Source organism: Monodon monoceros, unplaced genomic scaffold (assembly GCF_005190385.1).
Source record: "Monodon monoceros isolate NGI ecotype Baffin Bay Population unplaced genomic scaffold, NGI_Narwhal_1 Super_Scaffold_19, whole genome shotgun sequence".
In the NCBI taxonomy this organism is placed as follows: domain Eukaryota; kingdom Metazoa; phylum Chordata; class Mammalia; order Artiodactyla; family Monodontidae; genus Monodon; species Monodon monoceros.
Genome location: NW_021703775.1, coordinates 33,282,067 through 33,307,030, shown reverse-complemented (window position 1 = coordinate 33,307,030; position 24,964 = coordinate 33,282,067).

Here is a 24,964-nt window from a genome sequence, read left to right as displayed (position 1 = left end):
TAGAACCGCACAGGGGAACTGAGCTGGAGATATGACTCATCAGTAGAAATCTACAGAAATCCATAGAAAGAAAGACAATTCAGAGTGTGGGTATACTTGTTATAAGTGGTTTCTCTACCTTCTTATTTTTAAAAAAATTTTATTGGAGTATGGTTGCTTTACAATGTTGTGTTAGTTCCTATTGTACAGCAAAGTGAATCAGCTGTATGTATACATATATCCCCTCTTCTTTGGATTTCCTTCCCATTTAGGTCACCACAGAGCACTGAGTAGAGTTCTCTGTGGTATACAGTAGATTCTCATTAGTTATTTATTTTATACATAATATCAATAATGTATATATGTCAGTCCCCATCTCCCAATTCATCCCACCCCTACCCCCTTCCCCCTCTCTCTACCTTCCTTGTGTATCAGTCAACCAGTCATAGACCTGGGTGAGTGTCCAAGGCTACCACTGGCTGCTATATGAACATTCTCTAACCCCACCTGTGCTTGAATCCCTAATCTAGGGGTTTATTCTGTGCTTCCAAGTATACAGATTTACATTGTAAGAATAATTTTGAAAACGGGTAAAAAAATCTTTTTTTACTAAATTATCTGCCACTGTCATCACGCTCAGTAAATAAGAGGAGAGAAAACAAGAAAATAATTTTTTTTTTTTTTTTTTTTTTTGTGGTACGCGGGCCTCTCACTGCTGTGGCCTCTCCCGTTGCGGAGCACAGGCTCCGGACGCGCAGGCCCAGCAGCCATGGCTCACGTGCCCAGCCGCTCCGTGGCATGTGGGATCTTCCCAGACCGGGGCACGAACCCGCATCCCCTGCATTGGCAGGTGGACTCTCAACCACTGTGCCACCAGGGAAGCCCCAAAATAAAAATTTTTAAAAACTTTTCTTTATATATCATAAGATTTGGGCATAAAATATAGATTGCTGGTTTACACATAAAATTGTCATGTATAGCATATACTGGATGTGAAGGATCTGGAAATTTGGGGTGGAACAATCCTTCCATTTTTGATAAAATTACCTTAGATTCTTCAGAAAATTTTGTATTAAAAATTATAATTTCAGGGCTTCCCTGGTGGCGCAGTGGTTGAGAGTCTGCCTGCCAATGCAGGGGACACGGCTTCGTGTCCCGGTTCGGGAAGATTGCACATGCCGCAGAGCGGCTAGGCCTGTGAGCCATGGCCGCTGAGCCTGCACGTCTGGAGCCTGTGCTCCGCAACAGGAGAGGCCACAACAGGGAGAGGCCTGCGTACCACTAAAAAAAAAAAAAAAAAATTATAGTTTTAAAAGAATCTATTGATTTCTTACGGTGTGGTTTCTCATTCCTCCAAATCTCCCTGGTATCCTATCTACACAGCACATGTTATTTTCTATCTCAAAGTAAACAGGTATCCCCTGCTTTTCAAAAATTTATGCCACTTTGCTTTTATGAAAGATCTACATTAGTACCTGTTTTCATTAACTGAAAGAAATCGGAAGAGGAATTTTCCTACTACAAAAAAAGGCATAAAGGGAAAATAGCGTTCAGTATTGGTTTTGCAGGAGTTGTTATAAAGGCAGCACACCACAAGCTCCTTCCCCAGGAGCTATAGTCAGCATCTCAGCATCCAGCCTCCATAGCTCTGAGCTGTGTCTGTGAGCATCTGTGCATTATCTTGATTTATTTTGTGCATTCATTAGCAAGATGTACCCTAAGGTAATTGCTTCTTCTCTTTACACTATTTCAAGTTATGAAAGATTTCATAGGAACACTACTTTCAAGTAGTGGGGGAAACCTATAGTTTGCCTTTTTTTTTTTTTAAATAAATAAATTTATTTATTTGGCTGCATTGGGTCTTTGTTGCTGCGCACGGGCTTTCTCTAGTTGCAGCGAGCGGGGGCTCCTCTTCATTGCGGTGCGTGTGCTTCTCATTGTGGTGGCTTCTCTTGTTGCGGAGCATGGGCTCTAGGCACGCAGGTTTCAGTAGCTGTGGCACACGGACTCAGTGGTTGTGGCTCGTGGGCTCTAGAGCGCAGGCTCAGTAGTTGTGGCTCACGGGCTTAGTTGCTCCGCGGCATGTGGGATCTTCCCAGACCAGGGCTCGAACTTGTGTCCCCTGCACTGGCAGGCGGATTCTTAACCTCTGCACCACCAGGGAAGTCCCCCATGTCTTTTCCTTTTTTTTAATGTGTGCCTTATCTCTTTTATTGACTAAATCTCCTCGAGGAGTGTATCCACTTATGATTCTTCTCTGTTTCCCTCAGCAACCAAACATTAACCTTTCAGAACAGCAGGTACGTGATAAATACTTATTGGCTGGATGAACTAAGTAAGCATTCAAGAGATTTAGGCTCAATTCAGGTCACTGCTCAAAAGTCACCTCCTTAGAGAGGCCTTCCCTGATCACCCTGTCTAGAATAGCGTGTGGATCCCCTTATTCTTGGCTAATTATCTTCATAGTACTTACCGCTGCCCAACATGACTTTCATTTGTGAGTTTAATTGTTAATGTTTGACTTCTGCTCTTGAGATAACACTCAACGAGGTCAAGGAGTTGTTCACAGCTGAATTCTCAGCCTTTAGAACAGTGACTGGTTCAATAAATATGCATTAAAAATTAATAAATTATTATAATGATGTGAGGACAATTTCAATCATCAGAATTACTTTGGATGGTTTTATATACATATTTTAAAAAAAAGACTTCGATCAGCCACTTGGAGTGGGACTTGAGACACCAAAGAATCTTCTCATATAGTTGAACTTCCTTCTGAAGAGGGTAGCTCTGTTGTGTAAGGCCCAGTATTTGCTAAGAACAGAATGAGTTGGATAATATAAGGTCAGAGGTATAAACTGGAGCATAGTTGAATTTTTCTGCTTAGTAAGGACCTTGGAGCTCTTAAGAGTAATCTGGAAGGATAAAGGATTTACTGGGGAGGCTGGGTCACTGAAGAGGGGAAAGAGAATTATGTTATCACTGAGAAGAAATTTGGAGAAAATGAAGCATTTAGAGTGCTATGTGCAACCTTATATAGCATTCCCATGAAGTCTCCCTGATCTTCGGAACAAAACAAAACCCAAACTACAAATATCCCTAATGCTGGGAATTGCTGTATTTTTATTGGAAACTAGTAAGTGTGCTGAGTCCAACTTCTGGGTATATGTGCATTCAGGGAAGTTAGTACCCCTGGCTAAGGGATGGGGAGATGTCTGACAGTTGTCTGGGTTACATGGAACATACTCTTAAGGGGAGACAGTCCATCATGTGGGTGCCTTCTTCCCCTATCATACTGTGAGTTCCTTAGGGTCGGGGCCTGTATCTCCAACTTTCTCTGAAGACCCCACAAGGGAGTAAGTATAGTGGTCTGTGAATAATGATTACTTAGTGAATGCTGACTGTATCAGTCAGCTACTGTTGCAGAACAACCAACCACCGAATCTCAGTGGCCTTTGCAGTAAGCATTGATCTCTCACAAAGCTGCAGATTGACTTGAGAGGCCCTGATCTAGGCTGAGCTTGAATGGGTAACTCTGCTTCCACTTGTAGGTCCAGCCGGGCTTGGCTCCACACTGTCGCATGGACTGTGGTCTGTTCATGTGGACTTATTTCAGGGTTCAGGCTAAAGAGTTAGGATCTATTCAAAGGGAAGCTCTTTTAATTGTGATGGCAGAGTCACAAGAAAACAAGCAGAACATAAGATGCCTATTAATGATTAGACTGGAAACTGGCAAACTCAATTTTGTCCGTATTCCATTGGCTAAAATATCACAAGGTAAGCCCCAGGTCAAGGAGTGGCTTTTGCTTTGTGTGCTTTGCGTAGGGTGAACATCGAAGACTGTGGATACAGGAGGGGTGAAGAAACAGGATCAACAATTCGTCTGTGATATTAATTGACTGACTGACCAGTCCTCAGCCAGTGATGCTGAGTTGCTGAGCCAGGCAGTGAATCCCTTCCCAGCATGTTGGTGTGACTATGATTTGAGGGCCTTTGAGAGAGTTCTTTTATTTTTCCTCTTTGCAAAAGGAGCTATTAAAGTTAAAAACCTCATTTTTGTAGTAGGATGCACACAACAGTACACATATTGACTTATGTTTTCAGTCAATATCAAGATTTATTGTCCCCAGAGTTAAATAAATCGTGATATTGACCACATCATAAGCCAATATCTGCCTGATGCATTTTTTTAAGGTATTTTGTATTCATTATACTAATAGGACACAAGCAATCACTCACAGTGTAACTTTGTTTTCCCTTTCTTGGTCTTTCTCCTTTGTTAATTTTTCATTTGTCCATCTTGGTGATTAGCTCAGGGTTAACATGAGAGTTACTGAAATGGTATATGCCATGCAGGAAAGATGGCCAGCAGTGGACACTGCCCCACTATAGAAAGAGGGGTTTGTTTCCATAGAGAACTATGCCTTCTCTGATTCCGGATGGTGGAAATGCATTCTGTTTTCTTTGGCAGTTTTTTCCCCTGGGTTCCTCTCCTCTGTGATATTCTTATATACAATGCCTTTGGGTCAGTGGGGGAAAATGGCGGTGAGAGGATGAGGTAGGAAAGGACAATAAGTCAGGGGTTCTTCAGTTGTCCTTGAATTGGTTTTTCTGGCTTTCTGCGCTGCTTTATTCTTGATTTCTTTGTCTTTTTCTTTCCATTTTGTAGCTGGAATTTACATTTTCTGGAGGAGTGGAAGAAATATATTTCTTTAATACTGAATTCCATTTATCTCCATAAATTGGTTAGGGTATATGATCTAAAGGACTCAGCTGTTTTTAAAATAGGTTTATTTCTTTCCTTGAAGATTATTTCCACACAGTATAGACGAGTTACAAGGAGACTTATTTTGTAGACCACAGTGAGAGTTTCACATTTGCAGGGCATCATTTCAGATGTGGAGTTTGAACAAAGAAATTAAATTTATATGTATCACCTAAATTATTTTGAATTCATGGTTCAACAAAGAGTTCAGATCCTAATCAAATATATAGTTTGCATGGAAGCTACCACCCTTCTTTGTAGTAACAGGGCAGTTCTATTTACAGTGTTGACGAGATGGAGGGTGGGGGAAGAGACTGCTTCTGTGGGAATTCACCCTGGGTGTTTGCAGTTGGGCCTGTATTAAATGTAAAAATTTTCCAGAGAGGTCATTGAGAGAAGAGCATTTTAAAGTTTCATCCCTTATAGACAACAGAAGGATGCCCCATCCCCCAAAGAATCTTTGAAAGAAAATGAATTGTTCAGTCTCTCTTTTGTCTTTCCAACCATCCATCCATCCATCCATGCATCCATCCATCCATCCATCCATCCATCCAAATGCTGCCTTTGTACAAGGCCCCATGGCAACCTCCTTTCTCCGTGAACCTTCCCCAGCTCTTTCTGCTCTGTTTCTCCCTCCTCATTCAGACTCCTACAAAGTGTATGTCCTGTGTCACCTAATCAGTGCTGTTTTGGATGTCAACTTTATCTCCATCCCAGATTGTATACTAGGGAGACCAAAGATAGAGTTTTTCACTTCTTGACAAATGGGAGCTGGAAAGATGATGGTGATTTCAGGTAATATTTATTCTTGCTCACCATGTACTAGGGACTTTTCTAAGTTCTTTAAATAGATTAACTCATTTAATCCTTACAACAACCCTAGCAGCTAGATGCAGTTATCTTTCCTATCTTACATAGAAAATTAGGCACAGAGAAGTTAAGCAATTTGCTAAGGTAAGGGGTGGACGGGTATTCAAAACCAGGCTGTCGAATTCTGAAGTCCATGTCAGTCTTTATTTTGTGAATTGTTGAATTTTATTTTATTTTTTTGAACAGGAGGTTCTTATTAGTTATCCATTTAATACATATTAGTGTATATATGTCAATCCCAATCACCCAATTCATCACCCCACCCCACCCCACCCCCGCCACTTTCCTCCCTTGGTGCCCATACGTTTGTTCTCTACATCTGTGTCTCTATTTCTGCCCTGCAAACCGGTTCACCTGTACCATTTTTCTAGATTCCACATATATGCATTAATATACAATATTTGTTTTTCTCTTTTTGACTTCACTCTGTACGACAGTCTCTAGATCCATCCACATCTCTACAAATGACCCAGTTTTGTTCTTTTTTATGGCTGAGTAATATTCCATTGTATATATGTACCACAACTTTATCCATTCGTCTGTCAATGGGCACTTAGGTTGCTTCCATGACCTGGCTATTGTAAATAGTGCTGCAATAAACATTGGGGTGCATGTGTCTTTTTGATTATTGTTTCCTCTGGGTATATACCCAGTAGTGGGATTGCTGGATCATGTAGTAATTCTATTTTTAGTTTTTTAAAGAACCTCCATACTGTTCTCCATAGTGGCTGTATCAATTTACATTCCCACCAACAGTGCAAGAGGGTTTCCTTTCCTCCACACCCTCTCCAGCATTTGTTGTCTGTGGATTTTCTGATGATGCCCATTCTAACTGGTGTGAGGTGATACCTCATTGTAGTTTTGGTTTGCATTTCTCTAATAATTAGTGATGTTGAGCAGCTTTTCATGTGCTTCTTGGCCATCTGTATGTCTTCTTTGGAGAAATATCTATTTAGGTCTTCTGCCCATTTTTGGATTGGGTTGTTTGTTTTTTTAATATTGAGCTGCATGAGCTGTTTATATATTTTGCAGATTAACCTTTTTGTCTGTTGATTTGTTATCAAATATTTTCACCCATTCTGAGGGTTGTCTTTTTGTCTTGTTTGTAGTTCCCTTTGCTGTGCAAAAGCTTTTAAGTTACATCAGGTCCCATTTGTTTATTTTTGTTTTTATTTCCATTACTCTAGGAGGTGGATCAAAAAAGTTCTTGCTGTGATTTATGTCAAAGAGTATGCTTCCTATGTTTTCCTCTAAGAGTTTTATAGTGTCCGGTCTTACATTTAGGCCTCTGATCCATTTTGAGTTTATTTTTGTGTATGGTGTTAGGGAGTGTTCTAATTTCATTCTTTTACGCGTAGCTGTCCAGTTTTCCCAGCACCACTTGTTGAAGAGACTGTCTTTTCTCCATTGTATATCCTTGCCTCCTTTGTCATAGATTAGTTGACCGTAGGTGCATGGGTTTACCTCTGGGCTTTCTATCCTGTTCCATTGATCTGTATTTCTGTTTTCGTGCCAGTACCATATTGTCTTGATTACTGTAGCTTTGCAGTAGAGTCTGAAGACAGGGAGTCTGATTCCTCCAGCTCCGTGTTTTTCCCTCAAGACTGCTTTGGCTATTCGGCGTCTTTTGTGTCTCCATACAAATTTTAAGACTTTTTGTTCTAGTTCTGTAAAAAATGCCATTGGTAATTTCAGAGGGATTGCATTGAATCTGTAGATTGCTCTGGGTAGTATAGTCATTTTCACAATATTGATTCTTCCAACCCAAGAACATGGTATATCTCGCCATCTGTTTGTATCATCTTTAATTTCTTTCATCAGTGTCTTACAGTTTTCTGCATACAGGTCTTTTGTTTCCCTAGGTAGGTTTATTTCTAGGTATTTTATTCTTTTTGTTGCAGTGGTAAATGGGAGTGTTTCCTTAATTTCTCTTTCAGATTTTTCATCATTAGTGTATAGGAATGCAAGAGATTTCTGTGCATTAGTTTTGTATCCTGCAACTTTACCAAATTCATTGATTAGTTCTAGTAGTTTTCTGGTGGCATCTTTAGGATTCTCTCTGTATAGTATCATGTCATCTGCAAACAGTGACAGTTTTACTTCTTCTTTTCCAATTTGTATTCCTTTTATTTCTTTTTCTTCTCTTATTGCCATGACTAGGACTTCCAAAACTATGTTGAATAATAGTGGTGAGAGTGGACATCCTTGTCTTGTTCTGATCTTAGAGGAAATGCTTTCAGTTTTTCACCATTGAGAATGATGTTCGCTGTGGGTTTGTCATATATGGACTTTATGATTTTGGGGTAGGTTCCCTCTGTGCCCACTTTCTGGAGGGCTTTTATCATAAATGGGTGTTGAATTTTGTCAAAAGCTTTTTCTGCATCTATTGAGATGATCATATAGTTTTTCTTCTTCAGTTTGTTAATACGATGTATCACATTCATTGATTTGCGTATATTGAAGTATCCTTGCACCCCTGGGATAAATCCCACTTGATCACGGTGTGTGATCCTTTTAATGTGTTGTTGGATTCCGTTTGCTAGTGTTTTGTATCTATATTCATCAGTGATATTGGTCTGTCATTTTCTTTTTTTGTAGTATCTTTGTCTGGTTTTGGTATCAAGGTGATGGTGGCCTCATAGAATGAGTTTGGGTGTGTTCCTTCCTCTGCAGTTTTTTGGAAGAGTTTGAGAAGGATGGGTGTTAGCTCTTCTCTAAATGTTTGATAGAATTCACCTGTGAAGCCATCTGGTCCTGGACTTTTGTTTGTTGGAAGATTTTTAATCACAGTTTCAATTTCATTACTTGTGATTGGTCTGTTCATATTTTCTATTTCTTCCAGTTCAGTCTTGGAAGGTTATACCTTTCTAAGAGTTTGTCCATTTCTTCCAGGTTGTCCATTTTATTGGCATAGGGTTGCTTGCAGTAGTCTCTTAGGATGCTTTGTATTTCTGCGGTGTCTTTTGTCACTTCTGCTTTTTCATTTCTAATTTTATTGATTTGAGTCCTCTCCTTCTTTTCCTTGATGAGTCTGGCTAATGGTTTATCAATTTTGTTTATCTTTTCAAAGAACCAGCTTTTACTTTTATTGATCTTTGCTATTGTTTTCTTTGTTTCTATTTCATTTATTTCAGCTCTTACCTTTATGTATTCTTTCCTTCTACTAACTTTGGGTTTTGTTTGTTCTTCTTTCTCTAGTTCCTTTAGTTGTAAGGTTAGATTGTTTATTTGAGATTTTTCTTGTTTCTTGAGGTACGCTTGTATTGCTATAAACTTCCATCTTAGAACTGCTTTTGCTGCATCCCGTAGGCTTTGGATCATCGTATATTTGTTGTAATTTGTCTCTTGGTAGTTCTTGATTTCCTTTTTGATTTCTTCAGTGATCTCTTAGTTATTTAGTAATGTATTGTTTAGCCTCCATGTGTTTGTATTTTTTACGTTCTTTTCCCTGTAATTGATTTCTAATCTCATAGTGTTGTGGTCAGAAAAGATGCTTGATATTATTTCAGTTTTCTTAAATTTACTGAGGCTTGATTTGTGACCCCAGATGTGATCTATCCTGGAGAATGTTCCATGTGCACTTGAGAAGAAAGTGTAATCTGCTGTTTCTGGATGGAATGTCCTATAAATATCAATTAATTCTATCTGGTCTATTGTGTCATTTAAAGCTTCATCGCGGTGTGCGGGCCTCTCACTATTGCGGCTTCTTTTGTTGTGGATCACAGGCTCCAGATGTGCAGGCTCAGTAGTTGTGGCTCACGGGCCTAGTTGCTCCGCGGCATGTGGGATCCTCCCAGACCAGGGCTCGAACCCGTGTCCCCTGCATTAGCAGGCAGATTCTCAACCACTGCGCCACCAGGGAAGCCCTTAGGTTTGTTTTTGTAGGTCCTTTCGCTTGTGTTTCCCACTTAGAGAAGTTCCTTTAGCATTTGTTGTAGAGCTGGTTTGATGGTGCTGAATTCTCTTAGCTCTTGCTTGTGTGTAAAGCTTTTGATTCCTCCATCGAATCTGAATGAGATACTTGCCAGGTAGAGTAATATTGGTTGTAGGTTCTTCCCTTTCATCACTTTAAGTATATCATGCCGCTCCCTTCTGGCTTGTAGAGTTTCTCCTGAGAAATCAGCTGTTAACCTTATGGGAGTTCCCTTATACAGTATTTGTTGTTTTTCCCTTGCTGCTTTCAATAATTTTTCTTTGTCTGTAAATTTTGCCAGTTTGATTACTATATGTCTTGGCATGTTTCTCCTTGGGTTTATCCTGTATGGGACTCTGCGCTTCCTGGACTTGGGTGGCTATTTCCTTTCCCGTGTTAGGGAAGTTTTCGACTATAATCTCTTCACATATTTTCTCACGTCCTTTCTCTCTCTCTTCTCCTCCTGGGACCCCTATAATGTGAATGTTGTTGCGTTTAATGTTGTCCCAGAGGTCTCTTAGGCTGTATTCATTTCTTTTCATTCTTTTTTCTTTATTGTGTTCCACAGCAGTGAATTCCACCATTCTGTCTTCCAGGTCACTTATCCGTCCTTCTGCCGCAGGTATTCTGCTCTTGATTCCTTCTAGTGTATTTTTCATTTCAGTTACTGTATTGTTCATCTCTGTTTGTTTGTTCTTTAATTCTTCTAGATCTTTGTTAGACATTTCTTGCATCTTCTCGATCTTCGCCTCCATTCTTTTTCCGAGGTCCTGGATCATCTTCACTCTCATTATTCTGAATTCTTTTTCTGGAAGGTGGCCTACCTATCTCCACTTCATTTAGTTGTTTTTCTGGGGGTTTATCTTGTTCCTTCATCTGGTACATAGCCTTCTGCCTTTTCATCTTGTGTATCTTTCTGTGAATGTGGTTTTTGTTCCACAGGCTGCAGGATTGTAGTTCTTCTTGCTTCTGCTGTCTGCCCTCTGGTTGATGAGGCTAAGAGGCTTGTGTAATTTTCCTGATGGGAGGGACTGGTGGTGGGTAGAGCTGGGTGTTGCTCTGGTGCTCAGAGCTCAGTAAAACTTTAATCTGCTTGTCTGCTGATGGGTGGGCCTGGGTTCCCTTCCTGTTGGTTGTTTGGCCTGAGGCGACCCAACACTGGAGCCTACCTGGGCTCTTTGGTGGGGCTAATGGCGGACTCTGGGAGGGCTCACGCCAAGGAGTACTTCCCAGAACTTCTGCTGCCAGTGTCCTTGTCCTCATGGTGAGCCACAGGCACCCCCTGCCTTTGCAGGAGACACTGCAACAGTAGCAGGTAGGTCTGGTTTAGTCTCCCCTGGGGTCACTGCTCCTTTCCCTGGGTCCCGACGCACACGCCACTCTGTGTGTGCCCTCCAAGAGTGGAGTCTCTGTTTCCCCCAGTCCTGTCGAAGTCCTGCAATGAAATCCCACTAGCCTTCAAAGTCTGATTCTCTAGGAATTCCTCCTCCCGTTGCCAGACCCCCAGGTTGGGAAGCCTGACGTGGGGCTCAGAACCTTCACGACAGTGGGTGGACTTCTGTGGGATAAGTGTTCTCCAGTTTGTGAGTCACTCACCCAGCAGTTATGGGATTTGATTTTATTGTGGTTGCACCCCTCCTACCATCTCAATGTGGCTTTGGATGTGGGCTATCTTTTTTGGTGAGTTCCAGTTCCTGTCAATGATTGTTCAGCAGTTAGTCGTGATTCCGGTGCTCTTGCAAGAGGGAGTGAACGCACGTCGTTCTACTCCGCCATCTTGAACCAGTGAAGTTCATATCAGTCTTTTTTTTTTTTTACATCTTTATTGGAGTATAATTACTTTACAATGGTGTGTTAGTTTCTGCTTTATAATAAAGTGAATCAGTTATACATATGTTCCCATATCTCTCCCCTCTTGCGTCTCTCTCCCTCCCACCCTCCCTATCCCACCCCTCTAGGTGGTCACAAAGCACCGAGCTGATCATATCAGCCTTAATGGCATTGTCAGTCTCTGTGCTGATCATTAGACTGTGTCATGGATTTCTTGCTTGAAAACAGAGGAGAGTGAAATGGAGTGTGTACTTCTTGTCCATTTGAGGGATGGCATAGGGTACAGGATAAAGCTGGGTTGGCAGAAAAGAGCAAGACTCAAGGGTCTTTTCTAAGATTTCTTCTAGTGCAGCCCTTACATGACTTACTTATAGCAGTCAGAGCCAATGGCTCACGAATTTCAGAAGCTGTAAATCAGGGGAGGTAGGAGCAGGTTTTTGCCCCAGAGCTGCTACAGTATGAACCCTTGTGCAGCAATGCTGCATCCTGATTCCTGCTGTGGCACTTCCTAGCTTAGAAGGTAGAATCTTTCGCCAAAGAGGACATAGGCTTTCCCAGCCTGGTCGCTCCCTACGTGGTATCAGCTCTGTATCTGGGTTGGTGGAGAATAGATCTTAATCTATACCATCTTGATCCTGTCTGGGCCAGGAGTGGCCACTCTCCTTATGGAAGAATGGGTGCTCTGGGTACCACTTAATGCACACAGGCAGCTGTCAACCTGCATCACATTTCCACATTAGGTTTATGTCACTACTGCTTCATTTTCTTTCTTTCACAAAATTAAGAAAAGATCATTTGGTCATGCATATTATTCTCATCGGGGCTGAACACACATCTCTTATTTGGTATTCCAGTAGCTAAAAACCTGCAAGATATCAGTTTCATTAGTTAACCTGTGAGGATAAGGGGTGGGGTAGGGCAAGGAAGAAAAGAGATGGAAACATAGGTGGGCCACAGCGAGCCCTTACATGAACTTTCTTTGCTTCAGGTTCTGAAAAGTGCTCCTCTCACCAGCCCTCTCCTCTCCTCCCCTCTCCTCATCTCCTCCCTGCTCCAGTAGTCCTGTACACCAGGTGGGGCAGGTTGGGTGTCTCATGTCTACAGATGCATCAGCTGGTTCATGTTCATAGCTGACAGGCAGATGTTTCCCTGTCTCGTTAGTAGTTCCATGATGAGTAGGCTAGAGAGATTGGCTTGGGATGTTCTCAGCATCCCCTACCCCAAATGGTAAATTATTCCTAGTTCAATACACACCAGATCTTGACAGTCACCTTCATCTTCTGTGATTCTGAGCTGTAAATGTTCAAATGGATGGTAGGAGGTGTGGGAATGTGCTCTGTTGTTCAGCCATTGGTCTTTTTTTTTTTTTCCTTTTAAGTAGACTTTATTTTTTAGAACAGGTTTAGGTTCACTGCAGAATTGAGTAGAAGGCACAGAGTCCCCATGTACCCCCTGCCCCCACACACGCACACAGCCTCCCCCGCCATCAACATCCCCCACAAATGGTACGTTCCTTACAGTCGATGAACCTACATGACTCGTCATTATCACCCAGAGTCCACAGTTTGCAGTTGGGTTCTCTCTGGGGTTCACTAGGTATTGGACATTTATGAGTTTGGACAAATGTATAATGACAGGTATCCACCATCAGAGTATCATCCAGAGTAGTTTCACTGCCCTAGAAAAGGTAAAGATGGGCAGCCATTGGTCTTTGGTTTCAGTTTAACTTCTGGTGAAAATGGAACCCCTTGATTCTGGCATGTTTTTGTTTGTTTCATTTTGTTCCTTGGTCGGGTGAGAAGGGGCTGGGCAAAGACATTCCCTCAGGCAATGTTTTAAAATGGAATAACTTCATACCCCCTTTATCTGAATGGCTTCATTGGCTTTTCTATTCACATTCAGTTTAAATTTCTAGGGTTTTGGTTGGGATTTTGAGCATCCCTTCACCAGCATCCCCACAACTTCATCAGGGGTGGAATCTTTTTTCTTGTCACTCATTTCTTGTGATCTTGTTTCACCTCCTAAAGAATGATAAATATTATTAATTGGGATATATGTTTATTCTAGAATTCAATTTTTAAGGTTGACCCCAGTACTGAATTCACTTCTCCTGGGCACTCCTCTGCAGCTTTTTAACCATCCAATGCCTTTTATGGTGATTTTCAAGAGAGGAAAAGTGGGTTGCCTGGAGATAGTAGGGAAGAGTTGTAACTGAGTACCTCCCAACAGTGTCCCGTAACTCCCTGCGATTATACTGGGTAGGGCACACCGGTCAGGTTCATTGTTTTACTAAGTGAGCTTTGAGGGGGTGGAGGCAGGTGGGTGGCCTAAGACCTTTCAGATGAAACTTGTGTGGCTGAGAACAGCACAGCAGAGATGGCTAGATTGAATCTTGCTTAGATTGAATCTTGCTTGAAACACTGCTATTTGTCCCTCTCTTGGAGGTTGTTTCTATATAAAACTAAGAATAAATGAAATGAGAGTTTACTGAGCCCTGCTGTGAGTGATAAGCATTGTGCTGGGTCAGCTGGGAGGCACAGAACAAGTATTAGAGTGAACTGCATGAAATTGCTACTACTGGACTGTTTTCATCTACAAAAATGTCAGTTTCATATTATGCATCCCAATATAAAGAACCTCCACTTATGCAACAAACATTTATTCAAGAAAATAAGGCCGTGCCAATTCCCCAACACACTGCCTGATATATAGTAATTGCTCAATAAATGGTAACTATTTTGAACAATATGTTGCTGATGTGGGCAGTGATGGTAGGTTGGAAGCATATAATAACCATTCAGTCAGCTTTAATCAGGAGCCTAAATGTGATATTTCTGTTTGGATTGACAGGTCAGGTGGTCTAAGAGCTCATTTTTATCCACCACCCTCCCCAGATCCTCCAGTTACTTGTAGGAGGGAACCAAATCCCCAGGCTGGTTTGGCAGTGTGGATATGGCCTCTGTTCCACCACATTTCAGTGGAACAGGCAGTTCTGTGTGTCTGACATCTGGGATAAACTTCAGTGTTTTTCAGGTCTGCTTGTAATCCAACCTTTTGAGGAATATTAACTTTGTCCCTAATCTGTGAAATCTTCACTTTACTCTGAGTTTTAATCCATAATTTTTTTCATATAAACGGCAACATTGAGAATTGTAAACCAAATTTGATGGAGATGACAAATTGCAGTTTTGGCTGATTATATCTGGTATAACAGCTGGAAAAAGAAAGCCAGAAACACGAAAGAGGCCAATGAAAAGCTTTTCTTTGGCACGAAGAAGCATATTGTCATAATGCTTCCCCCAAATTGAATTGCCTTTAAAAAAAAAAGAACTGTAGGAATATTTAAAGAAACACAAATATTTTTAAAAAAGTTAAAGTAAGCCCTTTTTGTGAGAGAATGTTTTCAGTACCGTCAGTTTTCAGGCTTCAGAGTTTTTCAAAGAGTAGTTCATTCACTGAGGGGGCAAAAAAACTCAGGGTTCTAAGAAGCAATTTCCAAAAACATGCCATAGACTTTTCAGTCTCTCCATAGGCATTTTTCTGTTCAGAATCAAAGTTAGAATCAAGGATTTAAGATTTATATCATTTACCTGATATAAATAAGTCATAGCACTGGAAGTCATTATCCTCCTCCCCATGTTTTTAAACCCCCAGCAAAAATAATAAGAGGTCCTTAGGGAACACCCTTCTGGACTCATGCTGGTGGTTATAATGATAGTGACAAACCGGTGCTCATACCTGCTTCACCCATCAGTGCGGTCATGATGGTGACTTTTTCTTTTTTTGCGGTACGCGGGCCTCTCACTGCTGTGGCCTCTCCTGTTGCGGAGCACAGGCTCCGGATGCGCAGGTTCAGCGGCCATGGCTCACGGGCCCAGCCGCTCTGCGGCATGTGGGATCTTCCCGGACCGGGGCACGAACCCGTGTCCCCTGCATCGGCAGGCGGACTCTCAACCACTGCACCACCAGGGAAGCCCTGCAGTTTTATTTTACTTTTTCCCAGCTTTATTGAGATATGATTGACACATAAAAATTGTATATATTTAGATTGTACAACACAGTGTTTTTTTAAGGTATACAACATGATGATTTAATATACATACATATTGTGAAATGATTATCACAATCAAGCTAATCAACACATCTGTCATCTCACGTAGTTACCATTTGTGTGTGTGTGTGTGTGTGTGGTGAGAACACTGAAGATTACTTTCTTAGCTGATTTCAGGTACACAGTGCAGCATTATTAACTATAATCACCACGCTGTCCATTAGGTCCCCAGAACTGTATCTTCTAACTGGAAGTTTGTACCCTTTTACCAGCCTCTTCTCATTTCCCCCACCCTCAACTCTTGGCAACTACCATTCTACATTCTGGTTCTATGAGTTCAATTTTTTTAGATTCCACATATAAGTGAGATCATACAGTATTTGTCCTTCTGTGTATGGCTTATTGTGTCTGGCTTATAATGCCCTCCAGTTTCATCCATATTGTAGCAAATGACAGGATTTCCTTCTTTCTCATGGCTGAAAATTATTCTCTCTCTCTATCTCTCTCTCTCTATGTATATATGGAATACATTTTCTCTCTATGTATTTTCTTTATCTGTTCATCTGTCGACAGACACTGGACAGTTGTTTTAGATTAAATAATGTAATATGTCCGAAGTGCTAGACCTGTGCCCTTTTTTATATAGTATGTGCTCAATAAATTATAGCTACTATTATTGTAGTTACTAATATTATTGGAAGGTATGGGAGGATTTTAGTGGGGGAGTGATATGATCCGCTCTGTACTTCAGAAAGTGTCATCCCGGTTGCCATGTGGAGACTGTAAAGAGACAATTTGGGGAGGTAGGAGACTAGTTAGGAGGTTGCTGCAGTATCCAGCAGAGAGATGGTGATGAAGTTGACAGAAGAGTAGGAGGAGGGGAGAGATTGTCAGATTTGAGATATTTATTGGGATATAACCAGCTGGTCTTGCTGGTGGATAGGATGTGGGTTGTGAGGGAAACAAGATTCAAGACTATGCTTCACTTCTGGCCTGAGCACATGGGCCAATGTTGGTGGAATTGACTAGCCAGGGAACACTTTGACAAGAAATTACCCTATTTAATACCAAAATAACTGGCTAGTTTTGCTTAAGACAGTTCAGTAAAAAGCAAGTGAACAAATGTCTCTTGTGCACCTGCTGTGTTTCTGACACTGTGTAGGTGCTCTGAACTGGGAATCTCATTCGATTCTCACAGGAGCCTCTGCATTGTTACTGTCCCCATTTGTGCCGAAGAGGAAATTGAGTCCAAGAGAAGATAATTGACTGGCCTAGGCCACCTGGAAAATAAGTGTCAGAACCAAAAGAACCCAAAGCCCATCCACCATGCGACAGGCTTCTCAAATCAAATCATCCAACCTTGTGTGAAATGGGGTGGGTAAGTGGGAAGCAGGCAATGGATGTGCCTGTAGTAGTAAATAAACAAATAAACCATTGGTAGAATTTCTCACTTTCTTAGCCACAGTTATAACCTTGGTTATAATAGGGCAAGCTATCTAATGATGTTGGTTGCTTTTTGACTTTCCCTCAAGGCTTTCTGTTCAATATTTCATAGGATTGCATTGGTACCTCTGAACAATTGTTTTTTAAAAAAATGATATGAAACCATCTGAACACTCAAACTCTTTTCAGAAGGTCAGGCCAGTTTCCTTTTTTTTTTTTTTTTTGCGGTACGCGGGCCTCTCACTGTTGCGGCCTCTCCCGTTGCAGAGCACAGGCTCCGGACGCGCAGGCTCAGCGGCCATGGCTCACGGGCCTAGCCGCTCCGCGGCATGTGGGATCCTCCCGGACCGGGGCATGAACCCATGCCCCCTGCATTGGCAGGCGGACTCTCAACCACTGCGCCACCAAGGAAGCTCCAGTTTCCTTTTTGACGTGTTACGCAGCTCTGTTTTTGGGGTGACTTCAGGGCAGAACTATGTGGAGGTAGAGAGATACCGATGATGACCTCTCATGAGCGTTTCCTCTTAGTTCTGATGTGTATGACAAAAGCATTTTGAAAATAAAAGGCAAATTTGTGTATTCCAGTCTGGGGCTCACTCAGGTTGAACTCAAAGCACAGAATTACAATATAGAGTCCTAATTTAAGCAGATTCTGCAAATGGGTTTGAATTAGAGACCTTGGAGAGTCTTGGCCTATACTGGTACTAACTAATCTGGTCTCTAGTCCCGTGTACTTTAGGTTTTGCAGAAACACTGTCCCTGTGTCACATTTCAATGTTGTGCTCATAGCATGTAGCAATGGTATATGTTCTGACTGCTTAGGTGGTAAATGTCTATAGTACAACTCAAACTATTTTGAGCACAAAGGTAACTTAATTGGCTCAGTTAACTAGAAAGCCCAGGGACAACTCTTTCAGGTGTGGCTGAACCCAGATGCTCAACAACACAATCAGAAATCTGTCCTTCTCCATCTTTCTTCCTCCTCGTTTACTTCAGCCTCAAGAATGCATCCCTCAGTGCAGTGGCAAAGACCACCAACTCCAGGCTTTTGTTCTGTCAATTTAGTAACTCTGTTGAAAATAGACGTCTTCTTTTGTAATAGTTTCCCAGTACGTTGTATCAGTCTAGAAGAGGGATTTTTTTCTAACTTAACCACTCAGAGGGCTGCCTTTTTCTAATTCTTATGAAGGCATGTCTGCCCTGAAAACATTGAAGAGAGTAAGAATGGAAGCAGTCAGATCATTTAGGGAGGCTCTTCCTGTCACCCAGCTAAGACAGAATCAGACCATGGGTAGTGGAGATGGAGAGAAATGGGTAGATTTGGGATATGTCAACTGAATTAAGAACATCTATTGAGCAAACACAATGACTGCATACTCTGAGCCAGTCTTATATGCTAAACAAGAGATACAGTGGTGCCAGTCAGGTGATATCAGTTACTTGGGCTGGGAAGTGTGGGAGGGATATAAGAAAAAAAAAAGATTGTGGCAAAAATAGGAAAAAATTTGTGGTGTAATGTTAAGTGAATAAATGTAAAATTCTGCCTCTTAAAAAAATGAGATACAGTGATGAATTAGACATGCTTCCACTCTAGAATTGTTCATGGTCTATGTGTAAACGGCTGAGTCTCAAAGCACAAGGTATGTGCTTTAATAGAGATTTGAACAAAGTGCTTTGAGAGTCCAGAGCAAAGAGTGATTGTTTCCTAGGAAGTCAGAAGATTTAAGGCAGATGGTGGTATTTGAGTTGGGAGTTGGAGTAGAAGTAGAAGTATGCCAGGTGAGGAAAAATGTAGAAGGAACTTTAATGGAAGCAATATGTGCTAAAGCATGAAGGCAAGAAATGGGGTGAGGCAAGTGGAGCAGGTGGGGTCTGATTGGGAAGGACCTCTTACATGCCTCCTTATGCAGTAGGTTTCAAGGTAGAAATATTGAATCTGCAGTACATTAATGCATGGGTACAAATATGTCAAATAGAACATGTTTAAGTGTTTCTTCCCGTAGTTGAGTTTCAAACTTTGATGTATGTAAGAATTACTGTATACCATCTTCATGGAATTTGCTGTAGTAAATTTTGCTATGTGTGGTTTTTTTACATCATGATACTAGATTCTAAACTCTCTTGACTTAAGATGCAACTTCATGGTATTGAGTGGATGCTCTATGATTTAGTGCTGGAGGTTGCCTAGTACATTCTCAAAGTGCTCTAACAAACTCAGTGTACCAGTTAGGGTTTTTTAACTCACAAACAAAATAAAACTCAAATCAGCCTGAACAAGAAAGCAGATGAATTGCTGCATGTTACTGAGAAAGCTAGCATGAGGTCGAGCTCAACCAGGGCTTTTACTCTCCTTCTCTCAGGTTTCCTCAGCTCTCTCCTTTGTGTGTGGGTTGGACTTCACTGTCGGTTCTTTGTCAGGCTGGTTCCTCTCTTGACTGCAAGAGATCAGACAGCCATGACTGGAGCTATTTGCTTCCTAATTTGTATCCCAGGAAGAGGATACATCTCCTCCCAGGAGTATCAGACAAGAATCCTGATCTTCACCCTGATTGGATCATCCCTGAGCCCTGAGCTATCTGGTTTAGGCCTGGGTTGGCCATGTCAAGAAAGATGAGATTGCTGTGATGACCTGAAATGGACCTGGAGCTGGGGTCCGGGCAGTCCACTCATGCCTCAATGGGAGCATAGAATAGACACTATAGAGATAATCACAAGGTCCATCACTGTCACAGAAAAAAACCCCAAACAGCAAAAACCCCAAACCTGGAATTGTTTATGTAATTAGGGAAAACATATTATGTCAGGAGGGCAAGTTAAAATTTTGGTTGACAGTTTTGTGTGTGGGATGGTGTTGAGGGAACATGTTCATTAAGCATTTGTGTGTGAATTGAACAGGGGTTGGGCTGAAGATAGTTTTTAAACTAGTTATGAGCAAAAAGTTCCCCAGAAATTAAGGAAACAATCCCATTTCCTATCACATCAAAAATAATGAAATACCTAGGAGTAAACCTACCTAAGGAGGCAAAAGACCTGTACTCCAAAAACTATAAGATGCTGATGAAAGAAATTAAAGATGACACAAACAAAGGGAAAGATATACCGTGTTCTTGGATTGGAAGAATCAATATTATTAAAATGACCCAAGGTAATTTACAGATTCAGTGCAACCCCTATCAAATTACCAATGGCATTTTCACAGAAATGGAACAAAAATTTTTAAATTTGTATAGAAACACCAAAGACCCTAAATAGCCAAAACAATCTTGAGAAAGAAGAACAGAGCTAGAGTAATCATGCTCCCTGACCTCAGACTATACTACAAAGCTACAATAATCAAAATAATATTGTACTGACAAAAAACACAAGCATACAGATCAATGGAACAGGATAGAAAGCCCAGAAATAAACCCACACACTTATGGTCAGTTAATCTATGTCAGAGGAGGTAAGAATATACAGTGGAGAAAAGACAGTCTCTTCAGTAAGTGGTGCTGGGAAAACTGGACAGCTACATGTAAAAGAATGAAATTAGAACATTCTCTAACACCATATACAATAATAAACTCAAAATGGATTAAAGACCTAACTGTAAGACCGGATGCTATAGAATTCCTAGAGGAAGACATAGGCAGAACACTCTGACATAAACTGCAGCAGTATTTTTTTGGATCTATCCCCTAGAGTAATGGAAATAAAAATAAACAGATGGGACCTAATTAAACTTAAAAGTTTTTGCACAGCAAAGGAAATCATAAACAAAACCAAAAGACAACCTACAGACTGGGACCTACAGACTGGGAGAGAATATTTGCAAATGATGTGACCGACAAGGGATTAATTTCCCAAATATACAAACAGCTTATACAGCTTAATATGAAAAAAACCCAACGACCCAATCAAAAAATGGGCAGAAGACCTAAATAGACATTTCTCCAAGGAAGACATACAGATGGCCAACAGGCACATGAAAAGATGCTCAGTATCGCTAATTATTAGAGAAATGCAAATCAGAGCTATGATGAGGTATCACCTCACACTTTTCAGGATGGCCATCATTAGAAAGTCAAGAAATGGATGTGGAGAAAAGGGAACCCTCCTGCACTGTTGGTGGGAATGTAAATTGGTGTAGCCACTATGGAGAACAGTATGGAAATTCCTTAAAAAAATTAAAAATAGAGTTACCATATGATCCTGCAATCCCACTCCTGGGTGTATATCCAGAGAAAACTCTAATTCAAAAAAATACATGCACTCCAATGTTCATTGCAGCTCTATTTACAATAGCCAAGACATGGAAGCAACCTAAATGTCCATCAACAGATGAATGGATAAAGAAGATGTGGTACATATATACAATGGAATATTACTTAGCCATAAAAAGAATGAAATAATGCCATTTACAGTAATATGGATGGACCTAGAGATTATGATATTAAGTGAAGTAAGTCAGACAGAGAAAGACAAATATCATATGATATTATTTATATGTGGAATTTAAGAAAATGATACAAATGAACTTATTTACAAAAGAGAAATAGATCCACAGACATAGAAAACAAACTTATGCTTACCAAAGGGGATAGCAGGGGCAGGGGGAGGAAGAGATAAATTAGGAGTTAGGGATTAACATATACACACTACCAGATATAAAATAGGTGAACAGCAAGGACCTACTGTATAGCACAGGGAACTATACTCAATGTCTTGTAATAATCTATAATGGAAAAGAATCTGAAAAAAAAAAAATATATATATATCTCTGTGTAACTGAATCAGTTTGCTGTACACTTGAAACTAACACAACATTGTAAATTAACTATACTTCAATAAATGTTTCCCAAACAAATTAATAAATAAATTGTAGAAAAGATACAGTTTGAGAGTGAATTCGTTGCAAACAGCCTTGAAAGATGCATTTTTGTATAAGTGACATGTGTTGTACACACACCACCATTAACTGTGCATCAAGATGTGGTCTTCTAGTTCTACTTGATATGTGGTTAACCTTGTTCCAAATGCAATCAAAGCTGAAAAATATTAATTGCACTTCTCTTCATATACTCTGTTAAGCAGAATTTTGATCCATTCAAAGGTCCTCTCCTTAGTGGATGAAATCAGTAAACTTTCTACGTACAACTTGGGCTACAACCCATTCCTCACTTACCAAATGCTGAGGAATGACCTGTGGTCATTTTGTAGTCATCCAGACTTTGGTTCAGGTTCCTGCTCTGCCACTGGCCAGCTCTGTGACCCAGGGCGATTTATTTGGCTCTACTGAAGTTCCTCATCCTCATTTGGAAGGTGATGATAACGATCACCTGAAGTAGCAGTGGTCATAAAGATGAAACGTGGCAGTGTTTGTAAAGCTCCTGGCACAAAGAGGTGCTCAGTGAAGGTTAGCTAATATTAACATTGAAAACTCATCTATGAGCAGTCCTCAGGTCAGATTCTCTTCCCTTGATTGTTCCAAGCACAATTTATCCATTCTGCTATAAGCCATGAAATGAACAAAGAACTTGCTCCTAATTTTGCAGCTCTGTAGCTGGATTTGGGGTCAAAAGATGGGTGTTGTAGATAAAATGGTGTTTGGGTAGAGTGGTGGTGGAGTTACCATCTGTGAATTCAGGTATCCATGGATTCTTCTCTCTAGCGATGGAGAATGAGGGTGCTTAAGATTGTAGCAAACAGATGCATGTTTTGTCCCCTCTTTCCCAAATGGTATTTGTGCTCTTTTGTAAAAACCAAAGAAATCTGAGACCTTTTTGAGCTGTTATAAGTCCAGTGCCCAGGTGCTCAGACCTTGGGTTTCCCAGCCTGATGGTAGAGGCAGAGAGTTCCCCCTATTTGAGGCCTACCCCTCCAGACCAAAGCCTGCCTAAACCAAAAGTGGTGGGTGGTCTTACTGTTCTCCCAGTGTTTTAGCAACTACCCTGCCTAGGCACGTAGAGAGAGACAGAGACACTGTTAAACTTTCTTTTTTCTGGGTGTATGTGCCTTAGTTGTTGCCAGAAACTTCATGATGTTTTAACTCATTTTTGTGTGTGTGAGAGGATCCATTTTCCAGCCCTGCTGATGGGAGGCACTCATCGCCCCTTTTTACGACCGAAAGCCAGCTGAAGATTCAAATACAAAGTTCATTCTGGAAAACACAATGGTGGTTTCTCCTCCCTCCATCCTCCTTTATTTGGGCATCAGCCCTTTAATCTTTCGCCTGGGGGAAAAAAATCTAATATACTGTAACTAGGATGTTTTTCAAAACGAGGAACACTTCAAAACAAGTTTAAATATAAATGAAATCGGTTTCCAAATGTCTTGTTAAAAAAATGCAGATGTTTTATATTTATTATATCATTTTTGTTTTATCACCTTGCAAAATTTTACAGCATGGAATTTTATTTAATGCAGTGGCATTTGAACAGCAATATTAGACAGCTGTATTTGTTTCATATTTGGGGCCTTTTTTTCTCTCTTTGGCAGGATATTAAAACTGAAACTAATGTAACCTGGTGTTTTGGGAAATGTGGATGAGGCGTTTTGCTTATTGGTAATTGAAAACAACAACCCTCTCCCCTCCAAATGCACCCCTCAAAAAATAAGCTTTATTGCTTAGATAAGTGATTATATGTTTTGAGAATGCCAGGAAGTCAAATGAAGCCACTTGAAGGAAGACTCGGCTCTTCAAGTGCAGGGACCGTGTCTCTTGACTTTTGCTGTGTGGTGCCAGGCGGGGCCTAATAAATCGTACTGTTGATTTTGCTGATTTTGGATTTTTAAGGACGTATGGTACAGATAAAGATTGCAGTTCAGCTAAGAAACAGAATTATTTTCAGGGAGTACGTAAGCCAGATACCATTCCCCCCCCCACCCCACAGCCTCCTAATTTGTACCTCTTGGTTCCTCTTCTATCTACCTCCTGTTAGTTTTTCTAAGATACTGCACTGGTTCCTCTAATGAGGGTATAGGCTGGATGTTCACAAAAATGCCAGCTTTCTTTTTCTCTTTTGTAAAATTTTCCTTCTACAGGCACAGACAGGTTTCTAGTTTCCTCTTAACCAAACCACAGACTCTCTGCTGATTCTCACACCCTCCAGATCACAACGAAGTCCCCTATTAATTAAACTGAAATTATATCTGAAATAAATCACTCAGTGAAAGAAACCCACCGTGGTATTTTTCTAAAGATGTTTGCAATCAGTAATGAAACATTTGGTGACTGGTGACATTTTTGATATCTCTTAAAGTGCCAGAAGATGTTGATATGTAAATAATTTCTGTGGACTCTAGGTAGGCAGAAGTCAGAAGATCTAGCAAGTGCTGAATAATAATTTTTGGTCTTTCTAAAGCTCTTGCTTTTTGGTGGGGGGAATAGGGAGAGTGGGCTGGTGAAAGGTGTTCTCTGAAGGGAAATTCATGGAGGTCAGAGGTTGGCAAACTGTGGCCCCCCAAATCTAGCCTGGAGCCTGTTTTTGTAAATAAAGTTTTATTGGAATACAGCTATACCCACTATTTATGTATTGTCTATGCCCCTTTTGTGCTACAATGGCAGAATTGAGTAGTTTCCACAGAGACTACTGTATGTCTAAATACTAAATAGTATAAATACTAAAATATTTACTAACTGATTCTTTATATATAAAATTTACCAACCCTTGATATAGGCAGTGATTTTACAGGAATCTGACTAAATGGCAATCATTTTGTATTAGTTAGAAAACCAGGGCTACTCACCGTGGAATGATCTGAGGCTCAGGAATAATATATATATATAATCTCATGCACCTCACTGCTCCTGTTCCTTTATCCATTGCAGATATTACAAAACTACAAATCAATCATGACATATTGTCCTAATGAACCCGTATCTGGTCTCAGAAACTTTCTTAAAACAGTTTCTAGGCAGCCACTGCCCATGGACCACAGGTGTCATGGCAGATAAAACCATTTTCCCATCCCTATATTATAGTCTTTCTCCTGTCTGAGGTATCTTCATCCAACATTATAATCTTAGTCACTAATAGGTTAGGCAGTGGTTCTAAGCCTGGTGGGAGGTTGTGTGATGTTGTAGTTATCCCAAGGGTACCCAAATCTACAAGGACACCAAGCATTGTAAAGA